Raw genomic sequence first — 19,106 nt, forward strand, 5'->3', positions numbered from 1 at the left:
AACATGATACTGGCAACTTGAAGAATGATGGATCCTTAACAACAGACTTAAACAGGAAAGAGAGTGAGTAAGTAGACCTCAAGAATGTATGATGAATGAGGAAGTTGTTACTATGACAAAGCGAAGAAAAAGTCTCTATTAATAACGGCAAGTATGTGAGCACTCAGATCAGGATTAGGTTTTCAAATCCTCGTGCTTCACAGTGACCACTGAGGAATAAATAAGATTTAGTAAATAATTTATTGAACTATATTTCCAGCTTCACAAGAGAAATAATATTACCAAAGTTAAGCATGTCAACAACTTATCTGAGGTGCTTTCCCTAATTCCCAATTTTTTTTTTGGTTGGTTTGCACTAATTAATTTAATTACCTCCAGTATTTAGAAAATACTTAGAAACTATTAAAAATTATGCTTCATACATTCTACCTGTGTTGTTTTTCACTCTACCTAGGCTAGGAAGTGATCACATGGTATATTTAGTACCTATGGTTGATACAATGTTCTCAAAACTTGAGCATTGATAGATATTCTTGCTTTCTTTCTTCAGTGATACAAATCCATATTTTCTCCTTGGATTCCAGTTAGCTGAATTGACTGCCCGTGAGGTCCAAATGCCCAGTATTTTTCTAACATCTTAATAATATTTTTGTCCCCAAAATAAAAGAATGCACAGAGTTCCCATGCTGTGTTCCAATGTGAGTTCCAGTTTGTTTCAGATGGAAAGACTCTCTTTTTGAGCAGATACCGATCCGATAGAACACTGAGCAGATTATCAACTGACTCAGTGACTCGCATATATTATTTTATACATGGTACCCGGCACCAAGCACAAGCCCAGAAGGAAAGAGATCTATTTCCTGCCCTCAGGCTTAAGCAGAGCTTAGGGTCTACTCCATGCCTTTTTCAAGCATGGTTTCTCCTGTGAACTACATAGTACATTCTCACCTCTACCAAGGCTGGTGTTTCAAGAGTTCCATTCTCGATGCTTAGGAGAGAAGTGACTTCATTATTTAAAACGGAGGCATTAGGGTATTTGGAACTAATTCTCCCTCTGAACCCAGGTTGAGAAAGACTGGGATTTAGGTAGGAGAGGGGGAGATAAATATTAAATAAATATGTACATAAGTAATAAATTATAATTATGTAAAGACATTGTGAGAGACTGCCCACAGGTAGACCCGTGGCCAACTGTACGGTGAGGTAGGGTAACCTTTCGTTCAGGCAAGTTTCCTAGTTAAACTCTGTTTTAATTTTTAAATTTAATAGCAGTTTTCTGAAAATACAAGTAATACTTTTTATTAAAAAAACTGGAAAAGCTGTAAAATATAAAGGAGGAAAAATATCACCTGAATCCCACACAGAAAGAAAAAAGTCCCCCATTGTTTTCTGTGTATCTACATTCATTGAATTTGTTTGTGGTCAATTCTGTCACAACTTGATTTTTTTTCCTTAATGGTTTCCTCTTTTGCTTTTATTTAGGATGGCTTTTACTTTCTGCTACCTCCCAGGTCACATAAAGAGTATTCAAGTCTTTCCCAAATTTGTCTGTGATTTTACTTTTCTCTTGCTTTTAACTCTTGAATTCAGGCAATTTCATTTTTCTGCAAGTAGTCAATTGCTCCAACCCCATTTGTTGTACCCTATGTACAGAATTCTAGATTGACAGTTTTCCTCTCAGTACATTGATACATTATTTGGCTTCCCATTCTTGCTGTTGAAAATTAGATGTGAATCCACTTATCTTTCCTTTGAAGATGATTAGTCTTACCTCTCTGGCTGCTTTTAAGATTTTTTTCTCTCTTTACCTTTAGAGTTTTGAAGTTTCAAATGACTTGTCTAAAGGAGGATTTCTGTGTTATTGTTCTGTTAAGGATTCATTAGGCTTTCTGAAGCGAGGATTGGTATCTTTTCCCAGTTCTGATCAATTGTCAGCTATTATCTTTTCCAATGTTGCTTCCGCTCTCTTTCTAATATTACCTCTTTCTGGTACCCTGACAAAATACTCATTAGATGTTTTTATTCTATTTACCATGTATTTGAGAATTTCTTACTCTGTATTCCATGTCACTTAATCTCTCTTTTATATTTTCCATGTCTTTATTTCTGTGGATTGCCTTTTAACTGATTTCTTCTGATTTAATTTCAAATTGACTGATTTTCTACTTTGCTGTATAGGCTTAACCCTTTGAGTTGTAAATTTAAATGACTGTATTTTTAATTTCTAAAAGTTATATGGTTTTTTGCAAATCTTCTTGGTCAGACTTTATAGCCTTCTTCCCCAAGCAGTTCTCCAGTTCTCGGTAGACACTAACTGGGTGTCCTACAGATTTAATTCAATTCTGATACCATCTACCTAGCAGCAGATCCCGCAGGTTAAGGGCTCAGTCCCACAAGACTGCCCCCACTTCAGATGCTAATCATGAATCCAGGTTGCCACCTGTGCTTCTAGCCAACCGGCTGTAAAGCAGAAGTTCTTATGATCTCCTCTGTGGGTTTGATTAATTTGCTAGAGCAGCTCATGGAACTCAGGAAACTAGTTTACTTACTAGATTGGTGGTTATTTACAATGGATATTAGAAGCAAATGAACAGTCAGATGAAGTGATACATAAAATATGGTCTGAAAGGGTCCTGAACATAGGAGCTTCTGTCCCCGTGGAGTTTGGGTTGCACCACCCTTCCAGCATATGGAAGCGTTCTGATTCACCAACCTGAAAGCTCTCTGAATCCAGTTTTGTGTTTTTTATGGAGGCTTCATTACAGGGGCACAACTGATTAAATCATTGGTCATTGAGGAGTGAACTCCATCCTTATCCTTTCTCTTCTCCCCAGAGTCTGAGGGTGGGGCTGAAAATTCCAACCCTCTAATCACCTGGCTGGTCCCCCTGGCAATCAGCTCCCATCCTTAGGGGCTTTCCAGAAGTCCCCTCATTGGCATAAACACATGTGTGTTTGAAAGGGGCTTGTTGTAAGCAGCAAAGAAGCTTTCTTGCTCTTATCACTTAGGAAATTCTACAGGTTTTAGGAGCTCTGTGCCAGAAATGGGGTTGAAGACCAAATATTTTTTTTTTGTTATAAATCACCATATCAAACCCCTGCTTTTATTGGTTAAGTTTCTGTTTTATTTCTCTAAACTCTCTATGATTAATATTCTATTTCTGAAAATTTCAGTAGCTGAATTCTGAGTGCATTAGGTATTTAAAATTTTACTGACAAAATTTCTGCTTGTTTTCAGTTATGATGTCCTGGTTTTTTTAATGTTGTAAGATTTTAAAACTCATTTCCCTTGCTTTCATTTTTCTAATTAATAGATTCCCGCCCTTTTCCCCACTGGTTTTAGGTTTACAGAAAAATCAACTAGATAATACAGATTGTTCTCATGTCATTCTTCCCAGTTTCCCCCATTATTAGCATCTTACATTAGTGTGGTGTAGTTGCTAAAATTAATGAGCTAGTATTGATATGTTATGGTTAACTGGAGTCCATAGCTTGCGTTAGGGTTCACTCTTTGTCTTACATTCTGTGAGTTTTAACAAATGTCTAATGACATGGATCCACCATTAAGGTATCATAAGGAACAGTTTCACTGACCCCAAATTTCCTGTGCTGTGTCTATTAACCATTGAACTTTTTACTGTCTCCATAGTTTTACCTCTTCCAGAATGTCATATAGTTGTCATTATACAGCATGTAGTCTTTTCAGATTGGCATCTTTCACCTTGCAAAATGCATTCAAGTTTCCCCCATGTCTTTTCATGGTTTGATAGCTCATTTATTATTAATGCTTAATAATATTCCACTGTATAGATGTACCACACTTTATATATCCATTATTTTTTAATTTTTTGAGAAGAAATATTATCTTTATTTGAAAATTGTTATATGTTATAATCCCTAAATGTGAAAAATTAACATGATGATTGAAAATTATTAAAGTTTTAATAATTAACAATATCTAATTAAGATAAAATTAGAAACACAAACATACTTAGGATTAAATACAACAAAAAATAACCAGACCTGTGTGAAGAAAATCGGACTTTTTAATTGAAAGATATAAAATTTTATGAAATATCATAATAAAATAAGATCTGAGTTAATGTAAAGACAGTTATATTCTAGAGATAGTTTAAAGTCATAGAAATGTCACTTTTTCCTAAATTAATTATGAATATAGTAAGATTCCAGTCATACATCAAGTTATATATGATTTGCTTTTGTATCTAGTAAATTTAGTTTCAAGTTTGTATGAAAGAAGAAAATGACTGAAAACTATCATGAAAAAATTACCAAAAAAATTACAAAAAAATTGCAAAAGAATAGGGAGGCATTCCTTTCCTTTTCCAGTATGAAAACATATTGAAAGGAATGTTGACATTATATGCTTTGTAGGTGTCAGTCTTTTAGTGAGCCTGTGACCCTGGGCTGTGATCTTTGCACGTGCTTCTCAGTTTTGTTTTGTTTTGTTTTGTTTTGTTTTGTTTTATTTTGTTTAGGGGAGAGAGGAAGGCTAAAGTTGACTGGAGCTGAGTATTTCCCTCACCTTCATTACTCATAACCCTGGTTTTGGAAAATGTTGTTTCCAAATGTAGGCAAGTGAGCTCCCCACCACTGAACCCCTAAAACAGACTGATGAACCAACCCAGTGTGGGGCAGCACCAGACTGGGGGAGGCCCTCGCCAAGGGCTTAGGAGAAGCAGAGAGGAACATTTGGTCTCTTCCCAAATGAAAATGAAGCGTACCCACTTTCTACTTCCAGACTCCCCAGGCAGCTTAGCTCACTAGGACAGAGAGAAACCAAGACATTTGTTGTTAGGATTCCTCCCCAAGGAAAGAAACATGAAGAGGAGGGAAGAAACATTCACAGAAGCGTTATCTAGGGAGAGGATTCAAGGCTCTACTCTTTGGCAGGAGCTTTAAAGCAGTGGCTGCTGATTTGTGACATGTTCACAGTCCTCACACGTGTGGATGTCACGCCTGCATTTCTGTTACAGAAGTTGAGAGGTTTAAGCAGCTGGTCAGCCAGCTGGAGGGCTGCCGAACTTGGCTCCAGCTGGTAGACAGGGTTACCTGTGAGCAAAGCCAAAATTGTCCTCAAGAAACACTGGCAAGTGCTTGTTTGAGACCCCACACTTCTACGGCACAGTGCAGGAGTCAAGTGCTCTTGGCCTCGAAAACCGTGCATTGTCTGCTTTGAGAGTTGTGACAAAAGGTCAGTCATCCTCAGGGAAATTCCAGATTCTTAGCAGGGTAAGCTCTTGGTATGAACACTGAGCTGCATTAGCTGAAAAATGTACTCCACCCCCAACCCCTGGGTAACAAACACACTGACTTCCTGAATCAAGCAAACAGGGAATTTAGCGTTCTGAAGTAAAATTCATTTTGGGGATAGTTGGAGGTTTTGTGGAAAAATACATTTTATTTTAAAGCGAAAGATGAGAAATCAAGATAATAGATCTATAGACATCAAAAAGAGAGATACAGGGTCTACTTTTTGATTTGCTGCCAAAAGAGTAACCAAATTGTGTCTTATTAAGCAACTGAGTAATTTAATGGGTTAGGCTAATTAACCACAAACAATCAAGTTTCAGTGACATAGCTAGATCCCAAACAAAGGTTGGAAACTAGGCACAGGAAGTGGTCTGAACTGCTTCAGAGATGAACTTCAGCTGGGTTGCCCAGAGCAGAATTTCCCCCTTTTGCAGTTTCCTTGCAAGGGTTCCACCAGGAGCTTAATGTGAGCAGCTGAAAAGTGTGAGTAACTCTTAACACTTCCATTTCTTTCAGTAAAGGGATTTAATTAAACTCAGTTGTACACATAATTCACACATCTTTGATTCTTCTTTCTAAGCTCCTTTCAATACTGCTTTGGATGCTAATTGCAGCTTGCTTAGAGTGGAGGGAAAAGATTTATGCAGGGTAAACATATTTCATATTTTTTTCTTTATTTCATAAAGATGTAGCTGATAAACACATCCAGTAATTAGAGGAAACTGGGTATGTACACCATGGAAGAAGGAAATTTGGATAACAATAATTTCATACAGTTAGCAAGAGTCACTATTATTATATACCTACTGGCCCATGACGAATTGAGTCATTTCTTCTTGTTTGTTGGAGGTGTCATAGGTTACAGTGCTTCAGAGTCTGCACTGAATTCAAATTAGACTGAATGCAAAGTTCTTCACCAGGTAAATACATTACAAAGGAAAGATGAGACTTGGTGATTTCTGCTGAATTTCAGTTATCTGTGGATTCTACTATCTCCAAACTTACCTAACTAAAGCCAGATCTCATCCCATTCATCTGCTTAAAAACCACTGATAGCTGCCTACTATCCACAGAATAACTCCTATGAAAGCAAATATGGTGAAGGAATTCAAGACCTTTTGTAACTTGGCCTGATTCTAACTCTCCAGACTAAACGCTCTCGTTGGTGTCTAGCCGTATTTCTCTGTGGCTTTTCTTCAGACCCTGCGCACTTCCCTGTGTCTGCTGGTGTTCACAATCATTTTGTGATGCAGGATAGCATAGTGGTTACAAGCACAGTCTCTGTGTTTCAAACTTTGTTCTGTTCCTCAGTGGTTGAGCAATCTTGGGCAAGTTTCTTCATCTATCAGCGCCTCAGTATATGCATCAATAAAATGGAGCTAATAATAATATTTAACTCTTAGTGTTGCCATGAGAATTAAGTGAAATGTTGCATATCAACTGCTTAGAACAGTGCTTGGCTCATAGTAAGCATGCAATAAGTGTTAGCTCTGATGATAATGATGACAATGGTGGTAATTGGTGGTGGTGGTGAGGAATGGAATGCCCTTCTCCACGTCTACTTATTAAATTTTTTGCTCATTCTATGTCTATTCAAATTCTGTCTTCTCTAAGAAGCCATTCCTCCCTTCCCTATACTCCCATTTTGTATTTAAGTGGACTAAAAATACATGTTGAAGAATGATAGTATACATGGGAGAGCATACATAGGACCACGTAGCTTAACGAAGAAGCTGAGTTTTGACTGAGATTTTTGAATGCAGTGATCATTAATGCAGGTTGACAAAGAGCGGGAGGAATGGTCAAGTCTGAGTGTAGAGGAGGATCGGGTGATTTAAGATCAGGAAAGGCAGAGTGTTTACAGGGAAATCTCATGAGTTTTTGTTTGGCTCCATTGGAAGTCACCCCAGGAGAGATGTGATTCTGATGCTGAGGAAATGGCATGGCTGGAGAGATTATCTCTAGCTGTGTTGTGAAATTCCAGTGAATAGACCTTAAGAAATCTTTCACTTTCTTCCATTGCCTGTCTACTTTATCTTTATAAATACTTATGTGCAACACATTTTTATAACAGTCTTTTTTATATTCATAACACTATGATGTAGTTAACAGGAGGCAAATAAAATCTCTGTTTTATGGGAAGATGACCCCAAGAAGTTAAAAGAATGGCCCAGGTCTCAGACCATGAGCAAGGAGGCCAGCGTGTCCTTGACTAGGTCATTGATGAGCATATGAAATAGGATGATCCTGATACAGGCTGTGTGGTCCTCTAGTCAAGTCTAGTGCCCTGAACACATCATGCTGTGGCTGCAGCAATGTCGCTGTGTTTTTCCTTTGGATGGTCTGTGGTACCTCATCTGCATGTTCGTCCCTCATTACAGTTGGATTCCTGTCCTGCCCCAACACTTTTTCAAGCCTGAGAAGGTAAAGCCTCATTACAGCCTGAATGACTTGGTCCCACTGGACTGTAGACAATGAGGCTAAGAAACTTCTTACTGAATTCTCTAGTTAATCCCCGTTAATCCAGTAAAACAGCCATATTGACTGGATTTACCCATCTGCTGCTAAGATATAGAATTAACCATCTACAAGATAGCCTATTATGGGCGCTCTGGATACACACAAGCCTATTCTTGCTATGTTCATTGGGCTCCCTTCTTGGTTTTCTTATTTGCACAAGGACCTGAGGCTTTCCTGAACCTCAGCTCAGTTGATCAAGGTATCGGCACTCTGCCTAGCCTTTACCATCACTGTTCCCAGAGAGTATGTTCCCCAGGAACTGGCTGAGGTTTTGTTCTTAAGTAGATATTCCACTAGCAATCCTGACCCTACCATGGTACCACTGCCATTCTCTGACCACTGAGTTTGGCCAACTCTGATACCAACGCAAGCCCAGGTGAATCCTCGGGTTACTGCACACATCGGACTCTGCCCTTTGGGGATCAGTCCTACACTTCGCTTAGTTTTCTATAGACCATCTCTCCACTGCAGACTAGCTTCTGTTTACCCAAGACTCTTGAGCTGAATGAACCCCTGACCCTGAGCCTCCTTCTTTAAAAAATATGTGGAAAGAAAATGAGGTATTTTTCTATAGGCTGGTTGAATACTTAGCAGGAGTCTGCCTCACTTTCAAAACTTTCACTTATTTTAACTTTTCTTTAGTAAGGATATATAATACTCTTTATTTTAGGTGTAATCTTAGTAGCTTAAAAAAAAGGCCTTCTATTTTCTACATTTCAAGTGTCTTCGGTTTTCCACGGCTGTTGTTGAAATCTCTTCCTGATGGGTTTTCATTCCTTTTGTTGTTGTTGTTGTTGTTGACAAATGTGTCCCTTCAGTCATGTGTGTTGTACATTCAAGCTCAGTAGACAGACTGATGCTCTAGACTTTGAGCCCCCCAGGTGGCTCAGTTAAGACTGAAAGAGCCCATGCAAGGGATGGATGTCCCCAGTGGGAACTGTCCAGTGTGGGACCGTGACTTTTTGCTTGAGGAATCGCTGATTCAAATGTGTATGAGTTAGGTAGGGACTTTACTGCATGTGCAATGCTTGATAAACATTGCTATCACCTTTGTCCATCAGTGTTAGCATCATCTTCATGAGCTGATATTCTTCAGGTACAAGCCTACACTTTTGTGGATACTGCATTTTAGGAATACGTTCTCTGTGCATAAAGTGCTGTAGGATGGGATGGAATAACCTTGTGACGGTGAATGAGTTTTAATTTCTTATGTTCAGCTTTGGTTCAGAGGACAAGGGAAGCACGCAACATGGTGGGTTGGTATCAGTTCAACATAGCAGAGGTGCACTGTGTGAAAGCCAGGATTCTGTGCTTCCCCTTCACTGCAGACCTAGAAGGAGAACTTAACCACAAGGATAAAGGACAATGCACACACCTTCCCCAAGCTTAACTAGGACTTGATTGAGGAGGCGTAAAGAGAAACAAACCTGGATACATTTCTTAAAGCCAAACTGCATGGAGGGCTGCCCAGTGCGAGGCTCTGTGCCAGGCAGGTTGAACACAGTAGCCCATTCATTCCTTCCAAGAACCCAGTGATCTAGGATTTCTCTTTTTTGGGGGGGTGGGGCAGGGGGGAGGTAATTAGGTTTATTTCTTTTTTCTTAGAGGAGGTATGGGGAATTGAACCCAGGACCTCATGCATGCTGGGCATGCACTCTACCACTTGAGCTATACCCTCCCTTGATCTAGGATTTCTTATTTTCCTTTTTATAGATGAGGAAACTGAAGCTTAGAAAAAACAAGTAACACACCCCATATCATTAGCTACTAAGCAGCAGGACGAAGCTTTGAAAACATTCCTTCCAGAATAAGAAATAAAAGAAAAATGCACATCATTTGGAAGAGTCAGAGAAGTCTCTGAAAATAACCAGTTGCAGAATTCAAAAGAAATTTCCAGAAAACATCTTCGATGGGCTGTAAGAAGACATGGCCAGTGAACTGGAAAGAGAAGCCATAAAGATAGTTGAGATGAAATTTTAACAGAATAAAAGAAAAATATAATGAAATGAGACAAAGGGAACCAGAATAAATCATGTAAGTTCTTATTTCCATTTGTACCCATTTTAGACTGTCTGTTCACCTGCCCTCATTCTGTCTGTCCCGGTGCCAGTGCCACATCCTTTGTTGTAACATTGTGATGTATCAACATCCGGTGGGACAAGACCGTCTTCATTATTCCTCAATGTGCATTTATGATTTAGGAAAAAAAAATCTCTCAGAAAAATACAATAAAGGGGAACTTCCTTATTCAGATAAAGGGTACCTAGCAAAAAAAAAAAAAAAAAACCTGCAACAAACATCACATTTAATGATAAAAATTTGGAAGCTTGCCCTTTAAAGTTACGAACAAGACAAGGATGCCAGGTATCCGTGCTTCTATTCACTATTGTTCTAGAGGTCCTGCCCAGTAAGATAAAGAGAGAGCTAAAAGAGAAAAGGATTTGAAAAGCAAAGCAAAGCTAGCACCAGACGCGATGATTGAAAGCACAGGCACTTGGAGGGACTCTACAGATGCACTATTAAGACTAACCCGCGTGCTCATCAGTTTTCCTGGGGATGAGGTCAAAGTACCAAAGCCAGTTAGGTTCCTAGGCAATTAGGAAACATGCCTTTTTAAAAGCTTCCATTTACAATAACAACATAAACTATAATATACCCTTAGGGCTGAAGGGGGCCAGTTAATTAGAGCCTTACCTCTCCCCACACCTGAACTTGGAAACAACGGAAAGATGGACAGAGAAGTCAGGAAGAGGGACATTCGGGGGAGGGTATAGCCCAGTGGTAGAGCGCATGCTTAGCATGCATGAGGTCCCGAGTTCAATTCCCCAGTACCTCTATTAAAATAAATAAATAAATAAATCTAATTATCTCCCCCACTAAAAAAAAAAAAAAAAAGTGGGGGGACATCAAAACATCACAGAGACCCACATGGAAGCAAGGGATTGGGACTTGGGAATATCAAGGGAAAGAGATTTCCAGTAGAGGGGACTGAAAGTGCCAAGTGTCCTAGGTGGGAGCAGGTCTGGCGAGCTGGAGGAATAGGAAGGAGGCTGAAGTGGCAGGAGGAGGGGAGAGAGCAGGGAAGCGGTAAAGGTCAGGGAGGGCAGCTGCCGTCGGGGGGAGCCAGGGGTGCCACTGATCAATCAATCGATTGTGTAGGGCCTTATATGCTTGGTAGAGGAAGGTGATAGAAGAGAAGCCTTTACATAAGGTTTTTAAGGAAGGAAGTGCCATGGCTACACATTCATCCTAACAGGCCCCTTCCATCTGCTGTGAAGAGGGTGGACTGTAAGGGTGGGAAAGGGATGCAGGGGCTCCGTGAGGTGCCGCTGATGTAATGCAGGAGAGAGATGGCCATGGCTACATCTGGATGGTAGACATGGAGACAGTAAGATGTTGTTGTATCAAGCAAACATTAAATGATAATTAATATAGATAATTAACTTAAACTGGCATAAGTGCTAAAACAAAAAAAGGAAAAAGTTAAAATGCTAAAAGTCAAACATATTAGAAAAAAAAATTTTGTGATTATATGTTAAAGATTGATTAGCCTAGGATATAAAGAACTCCTTATATCTGATAGGAAAACAAAGTCCATAATAAAGTGTCTACTCTGCTGGTCTTTGTGAGCGAACTGATTGATATTTGTTCACAAACTTCAGAACAGATTCTGAACAAGTATGTTGACTTTTGAAAATCCAGTGACATCCAAAGAGAAAAGAGAAACTTTTCAAACTGGACTGAATTCATTCACTGGACAGAAAGGGTCACACTTTATTTCAGAGACTCAGAACAGTTCCAAATACTTATGAGTTAAAAAACACAATAGCATATTTTAATTTAATCTAGATGATGTAAACTGAATTTTCATCTAGCTCTTACTGTTATTTTTGAAACATTCCCAATAGAAATTGGTGCAGCCACTGAGAAAAACTATGGAGCTTCCTCAAAAAATTAAAAATAGAACTACCACAAGATCTAGCAATTTTACTGCTGGCTATTTTTCTGAAGAAAACAAAAACAACTAATTGAAAAAGATGTATGCACCTTTAGGTTCATTGTATCAACCTAAGTGTCCATTAGCAGATGAATGGATAAAGAAGATGTGGTATATATACAATGGAATACTACTTAGCCATAAAAATGATGAAATAATGCCATTTGTAGCAACATGAATGAACCTAGAGATTATTATACTAGTGAAGTAAGTCAGACAGACAAAGACAAATATGATATGATACCACGTATATGTGGAATCTTTTAAAATGGAATACTATTCAACCATAAAAAAGAATGAAGTCTTGTCATTTTCCACAACACGGATAGACCTAGAGGGTATGATGCTAAGTGAAATAAGTCAGACAGAGAAAGACAATTACTGTATGATTTCAGTTATATGTAGAATCTAAAAAAACAAATGAACAAACATAAAAAAGAAACAGACTCGTAGATACAGAGAACAAACTGGTGGGAGGGATGAGTGAAATAGGTGAGGGAGAGTAAGACATACAGACTTCCAGTTATAAAATAAATGAGTCACAGGAATGTAGTGAACAGTACAGGGAAGACAGTCAATAATATAACTTTGTATGATGACACATAATAACTAGACTTCTGATGATTTTGTAATGTATAAAAACAGTGTATCACTATGTTGTACACCTGAAACTAATATAATATGGTAAATCAGTTGTAATTCAATTTAAAAAATTCCGAGTAGAATATTACACATGTAAAAATCTAGAAAACTGAGAGGAAAGTTGAGCCGGTGTTGCAGGGCCCATCCAGGAGCAGTAGTTCCTGCCAGCAGGACAGGCGGACACAGCCCTGCCCAGGGAAGGAGACAAGGGGGAAAAGAGGAGAAATGACAGAACTCACGAGACAGCCACCCGGACGAGGCTGTAAACTCTGAGGAAACACCCCTAGGAGCTCCCAAAAGTCTCTTCAGCAGATTTGCTGGAGGATGTATTGTTGTCTTTATACATTTCCCACCCGAACAATGATTATTTTGAAAAGCAGAGTAAAACACCGCTGGAAGCAAAGGTCATATTTACAGAAGCTCAAGCTTGAAAACCAAACAAAGCAGATTGCTTATTCACCTCTATTGACAACTCAAGGGTGTAATTCATACCTCCATCCAATAGCATCTGCGGCGGCTGGTTACAAAAGCCTTCTTCACACTTAGAAAGTAGGCGTGCGGAATCTGGTTATAAGTCTATGCACAGGTAGAGGGCCATGATTAAATCTTCCTCTACCCTCTACAGCTCCCTTTACTGAGTATATGACCACTGTGGCAACCTAGCCCCGTGTTCTCAGTTTGTGTTGTGAAAATTACATTTTAGAATAAATATATAGTGCTTGGAGCACTGCTTCAGAAAATCTTTATGATAATTTAAATCAGCTATTGAGAAAAGAGGTGGCAGCTTGCAGAGTTTCCCTAAAAGAACACAGTGAAGACTATATAACGCACACATATATGTTATTTATAAGCTAGTACAAAAGCTTTATTGGTGAGGGATTAAGGAGAAATGGAATTGTACAGTTTGAGCATCAAGAATGCGTCTCTTAAAGGGAATATTTTTACACCGTTGGTGGGAATGTAAATTGGTGCAGCTACTGTGGAAAACAGTATGGAGAGTCCTTGAAAAACTAAAAATAGATTTACCATATGATTCAGAAAAGAAACTCTAATTTGAAAAGATACATACACCCCAATGTTCATAGCAGCACTATTTTACAATAGCCAAGACATAGAAGCAATCTAAATGTCCATTGACAGATAAACGGATAAATAAGTTGTGGTACATATATACAATGGAATATTACTCAGCCATGAAAAAGAATGAAATCATGCCATTTGCAACAACATGGATGGACCTAGAGATTATCATCAGTCAGATTATCAAGTCAGACAAAGACAAAATCATATGATATCACTTATATGTGGAATCTAAAAAAAATGATACAAATGAACTTATTTACAAAACAGAAATAGACTCACAGACATGGAAACAGTCTTACTGTTACCAAAGGGGAAGGTTGGCGGAGGGATAAATTAAGAGTTTGGGATTAACTGATACACACTACTACATGTAGATAATATATAGATAAACAGCAAGGACCTACTGTATAGCACAGGGAACTGTATTCAATGTCTTGTAATAACCTATAGTGGAAAAAGAATATATCTGTATAGATAGACAGATAACTGAATCACTTTGCTGTACACCTGAAGCTAGCACAACATTGCAGATCAATTATACTCCAATAAAAAATAAATAAAATAAAGAATGTGTCTTTTCTTACACCCTCTGGCAGATCTGTTCTCATCTTGGGGGAGCTTAGAATGAACGATGGGAGCTAGTGTTTCATTTTGTGTTGTTTCTTTTGAGTGGTGGTGTTTCTGATCTGGTTTGCCATCAAAAAGAACTGAGGTAGGAATCAAGCTGCCTTTGAAGACAGGAGCCCAGTGCTGGTGATAAAGAGACATGGCTAAGGTAAGACCTTGAGGTCCATCTAGTGTCTGTGCCAAGACAGGCTTCCTAGGAAGATGCCGGATTTGGACCACTGACCAGTGTGGTTTGCTCTTTCACTTCCCTGACCCATGATGAACAACAGAGACTGACTCTGGATGATTTTTAAAGTGTTGAAATGATACTGGGAAGCCCTTATGACTGCTGTGGATGCTGGAGCGCTAGCTTTGGGGGATGAGTGGAACCAGGCAAGATACGAAGATGCAGGAACTGCTCTGACTCCTACCAGGGAGCCAGGCTGCGGGGCAATGGGTGTCCCTGCAGTGCCCTCTCTGTGCCTTCAGTGCCCCATGCCCAGCACTGCCCAGCCCAGGCTGCTGTGCCCGGTGCCAGTGGGCTGCCCTGGCACTTGATTCATATCCACGGTGGCTCTGTTGATCTGCCCCTGACTGCAAAGGAGACTAAGAACTTGGGAATCTGGGCTTTTTAGCCATGTTTCCCCTCAAAAGCTCACAAGATAGGGAATTCTTCACCCAGGAGGATTCGGATGCTGGGCTTTTAAAACAAAACCAAAACACAAAAATAACCTAAAAAAATGTCCACCGTACATCAGGCTTCAGATGCAGAATGTAGTTAACCAGTTAACTGCTGCCAAACTTAAAATAGGAGAAAATTTCCCATCAAACTGTGTTCAAACTCCATGGTTGCCGATAAAGAAATTCCCCCCACTTCCCATCTACAGACAGAAAGGATGAGTCTGAATTCTGCACTAGTGTTCAAGGAGCCGTGGGCCTTCATGCCAGCAAATGCCATGAGCTTTTGTATGTGTGAGAGAGAGACTCTGCAGTTCCAGGTCCATGGACAGCCACACCCTGTCCTGTCAGGCAACACACCACCCCACACCCTGCGACTCAGCCCCTGGGCAAGTTCCACTCAGTTCTTAGTGCAAAGAAGAAACTCACTAAAAAGCCAGACTAAAGCACCAAAGGTGTTTCCTTCCATCCTCACATCCTGTAGATGTGACATTATTTGCAAGAGAAAGAAATCCTTCAGCAGTGCCACCTGCTAAGCACTGCCCCCACGTAAACCAACCCATGTACAGTGCAGACCGTGAGGACATGCTTAATCAACCTGGAGTGTTCCAAACTGCATCTATGCATGTCTCATAAAGATTAAAATGGGAGAAGAAAGGGAAAATAGAGAAAAGAAAAAGTATGACTCAGGAGAAAGATAAACTATGTAAGCTGTCCGCCGTTTGGTACCATGGGTGATATCTAGCCACGTGTATCTGTCTTGGAGGTTTTTGTTTGTTTTTTTCCAGTGAGAGTGTGTATCTGCAGCCTCCCCGTGGTTTGTGGAATGTCTCTAGGGCACTGTCTCTACACTGGGTGGTCAGCCAACTCTCCTAAAGTTTCACTTGCAGTTGCTTTTTCACAAAATCTAAGTCCCCCAAAGGCCTCCCAGATGTTTCACGTGTTTTCTCTTTGCGGCTGCTCACAGCTGACTCGTGTCAGTGGTCACTTAAAGTCTGTTTTCCTCGTTGTGCACCGAAGCTTCGGAGATGTGTCTCCCAGCTGGCAGGCGGTTATCATGTTGGCTTAGAACAAGCCATGTCAGTCCGTTTGGCACTATAGATGTTCTGAGTGCCAGCTCAGCTATAGAAGGGTTAACTCTTGGGGTGAGAGGTCTTGATGAGATGTTACAGAAAAGAATATGTACGTATATATGTACATATATAGAGACCTTAAGAAAGCCTGTGCTTTCAAAAAGAAGAAGTGTCTTTTCACAACCCAGCAGTCGGGAGATAAAACTAGAATAACTCAGTTTAGCTACTTAGGCCTGGGGTTCCTCAACAGATGTGATAACAGAATGTAAATATTGAAATCCAGCTGTCAGCCCATTGGCCTTCCTCACTGAGGTTAGGAGGGCCTGGCTTCCCTTGCTGAGAGCTGGCTAAGAACAGGCAGGAAATTCAGAATATATTTATCAGATTTTTCCTTCTAAGTTTGAGGCTCTGAAAAAAACACAGCAGAGGAAACACAGGGCTTCCTCTCAGACGGGCCCACTCCTCCTCTCCCACCTGTCACAGCTCCAGGGGACCAAGCAGTCAGCTCCTCCTGAGCGCTTTTCTGGTAGGTTAAATTAGACCTGGGTGGGCAGTGCCCTCATGACTCAGCTGTAGGGTGTAGATCTTGACCTTGAGAGTTGCATGGTCACCACCAGCCTCCTCACCTTCCCCCGGGGTGAACTTTGGGCTTGGTTTGTTCTTCTTTTTTTAGTTGTTTGAAGTGTAAATTTAAGTTGTTTATTTGAGATTTGTCTTGCTTCTTTTTTTTTTTTTAAATGCAGAGCTAAAAATAATTATTTCCTTATAATTGTGACAAGTCCTATGTAAGGAAAGGACAGGGTTTTGTGAGAGGATGAAGGAGACATACTTTATATTGGTGTGTCCAGAAAGTGCCTCTTGGGGATGTGACATTTGAGCAGAGGCCTGAAAGATGAGTAGGGGCTGACCAAGGGAAGGGGAGGAGTGGGAGGGTGTTTGGGAAGAGCATGTGCCAAGGCCCTGTGGTAGGAAAGAACTTTCAAGGAACAGAAAGGGCCAACGAGGCTGCGATGGATGCAGAGTGTGAGGGCTTTATCCTGAATGCAGTGGGAAATAGTAGAAGGGTATGGTCAGAGGAGTGATGTGATCCAGTTTGTTTTAAGGAGATTTCTCTGGGTGTGGGGGAGGATGAATGAAAAAGGAAGGGCAGGGAGCAAGGGTGAGGCAGGGGGCCCAGTTAGGATGCACCTGTAGAGGTCCAAGCTCGAGAGGATGGGCCCAGGCTAAGTTGGAGACCAACTGAAGAGACAACCTGAGATACATCCGAGAGGAAGAACTGATGGAGGAGGTGACGGCAGGAATGTGGGCGGTGATGAGGAAAAGGAGTCAGCGACGGGTCTCAGCTCGGGCTGGAAATCCTGGGGTCCTGGTGGCACTAGTTTTTGAGATGGGTCCTTGACGGGTGGACACGTGTCCAGCACGTCGCGGTTGAACTGTTTCTCGCTGTTGCCCAGAAACTCTCCGATCACCTGGCGGCTGAGGCCCTTGTGCTGGAGCAGGAAGTGGGCCACTCCAACGGGGGTGTGGGGGATGAAGCCTCCCGAGATCAGGAACTGGATGCCCTTGTCCGGGTTTATGTTGAAGAGGTTGAGGCTGATGCGGTACCGCCGCTTGCGCAGGGTGTCGGTGGAGAGCGTGGGGGACCTGCAGCTGGCCGGGTTCTCGCAGTGGTAGCGGGGCAGGCGCAGGACCGTGGCCTGCAGGGCCTCCTTGGAGGCCGAAGCCGACACTTCAGGGCCCGACTTGGCGGATTTGGTGGACATGCTGCTGCTGATCAGCTGCTCCAAGTTGTCTGCGGCCTCGGCCTCGGCCCCGGCCCCTTTCCCGCCCTCCCCATCCTCCGCCGCTGGCCCCGCAGCCCCGGGCGGGCTGGCGCGCCGATCACCCCCAACTCCGGCTTCTGTGCTCGCGTTCTCGGCGGGCGCGTGCCCCTGGCCGGCGCTGGGGGCCTCCGGGGCCTCCTGCCCCCCAGGCTCGCCCTGCTCTGCCGTGCCAGCCGCGGACTCGGCGGGGGCCGGGGCCGTCAGCGCGCACAGGCAGTTGGTCACCGACAGGGCGGTGGAGGAGGAGACAGACATGTTCTGGCTGGCGATCAGCACGGTGACGTCCCGCAAAGCCATCATGAGGGTGCTGCCATGGCCCTGGGGCGGGGTGGGCCGGCAGGCTCGGCTGGCGATCTGCATGGTGACTTCCCAGAAATCCATCATGAGGGTGCTGACATGACTCTGGGACGGGGCAGGCCGGCAGGCTCGGCCTCGGCCCTGGGGTGGGCGCCCTTGTGCTCCCGCGCCTCTGTCTTGCTTCTTAATGTAAGCATTTGTCACTATGAACTTCCCTCTCAGACCTGCTTTTGCCGCATTTCCCAAATTTTGACATATTGTGTTTCCATTTTCATTTGTCTCAAGGTTTTGCTTAATTTTTCTTTTGATTTCTTCTTGACCTGTGGTTGTACAGTAGCATGTTGTTTAAGCTCCATTGTTATGAATTTCCAGTTTTCCTCCTATGATTGATTCCGAGTATGATACCATTGTGGTCAGAAAAGATGTTTGATATGATTTCAGTTTTCTTACAGTTATTAAGACTTGTATTATGGCCTAACATGATCTGTCCTGGAGAATGTTCCACGTGCACTTGTGATTATGTGTTCTGCTGCTTTTGGATGGAAAGTTCTGTATCCATCTGTTAAATCCATTTTGTCTAATGTGTTGTTTAAGGCTAATTGATTTATTGATTTTTATGTCTGAATGATCTATCCATGGATGAAAGCGGGGTATTGAAGTTCCCTACTATTATGGTATTGCTATTTCTCCCTTTAGGTCTGTTAACATTTACTTTATATATTTAGATATTCTATGTTGGGCACATAAATATTTATAAATGTATCTTCTTGTTGGGTTGACCCCTTAGCATTACGTAATGTCCTTCTTTGTTTCTAATTACAGTCTTTATTTAAATGTCAATTTTGTCTGATATAAGTATAGCCACTCTAACTGTCTTTTGGTTTTCATTTCCATGGAATATTTTTTCCCCATCACTTAACTTTCAGTCTGTGTGTGTTCTTACATCTCTGTAGGCAGAGGGGTTTTAATTTTTTTTTTTAATCTATTCAGCCACTCTGTGTCTTTTGATTGGAGAATTTAGTTCATTTACATTTAAAGCAATTATTGATAAATAAGTACTTATTGCCATTTTGTTCATTGTTTCCTGATTGTTTTATAGTTCCTCTCTGTTCCT

General features: G+C 41.3%; 1 pseudogene; it reads left to right on the plus strand.

Annotated features, from left to right (window-relative positions):
• Positions 1-19,106, plus strand: part of LOC105063366 (14-3-3 protein epsilon pseudogene) — a 144,720-nt pseudogene that overhangs the window by 51,141 nt on the left and 74,473 nt on the right.

Source organism: Camelus bactrianus, chromosome 35 (assembly GCF_048773025.1).
Source record: "Camelus bactrianus isolate YW-2024 breed Bactrian camel chromosome 35, ASM4877302v1, whole genome shotgun sequence".
Lineage (NCBI taxonomy): Eukaryota > Metazoa > Chordata > Mammalia > Artiodactyla > Camelidae > Camelus > Camelus bactrianus.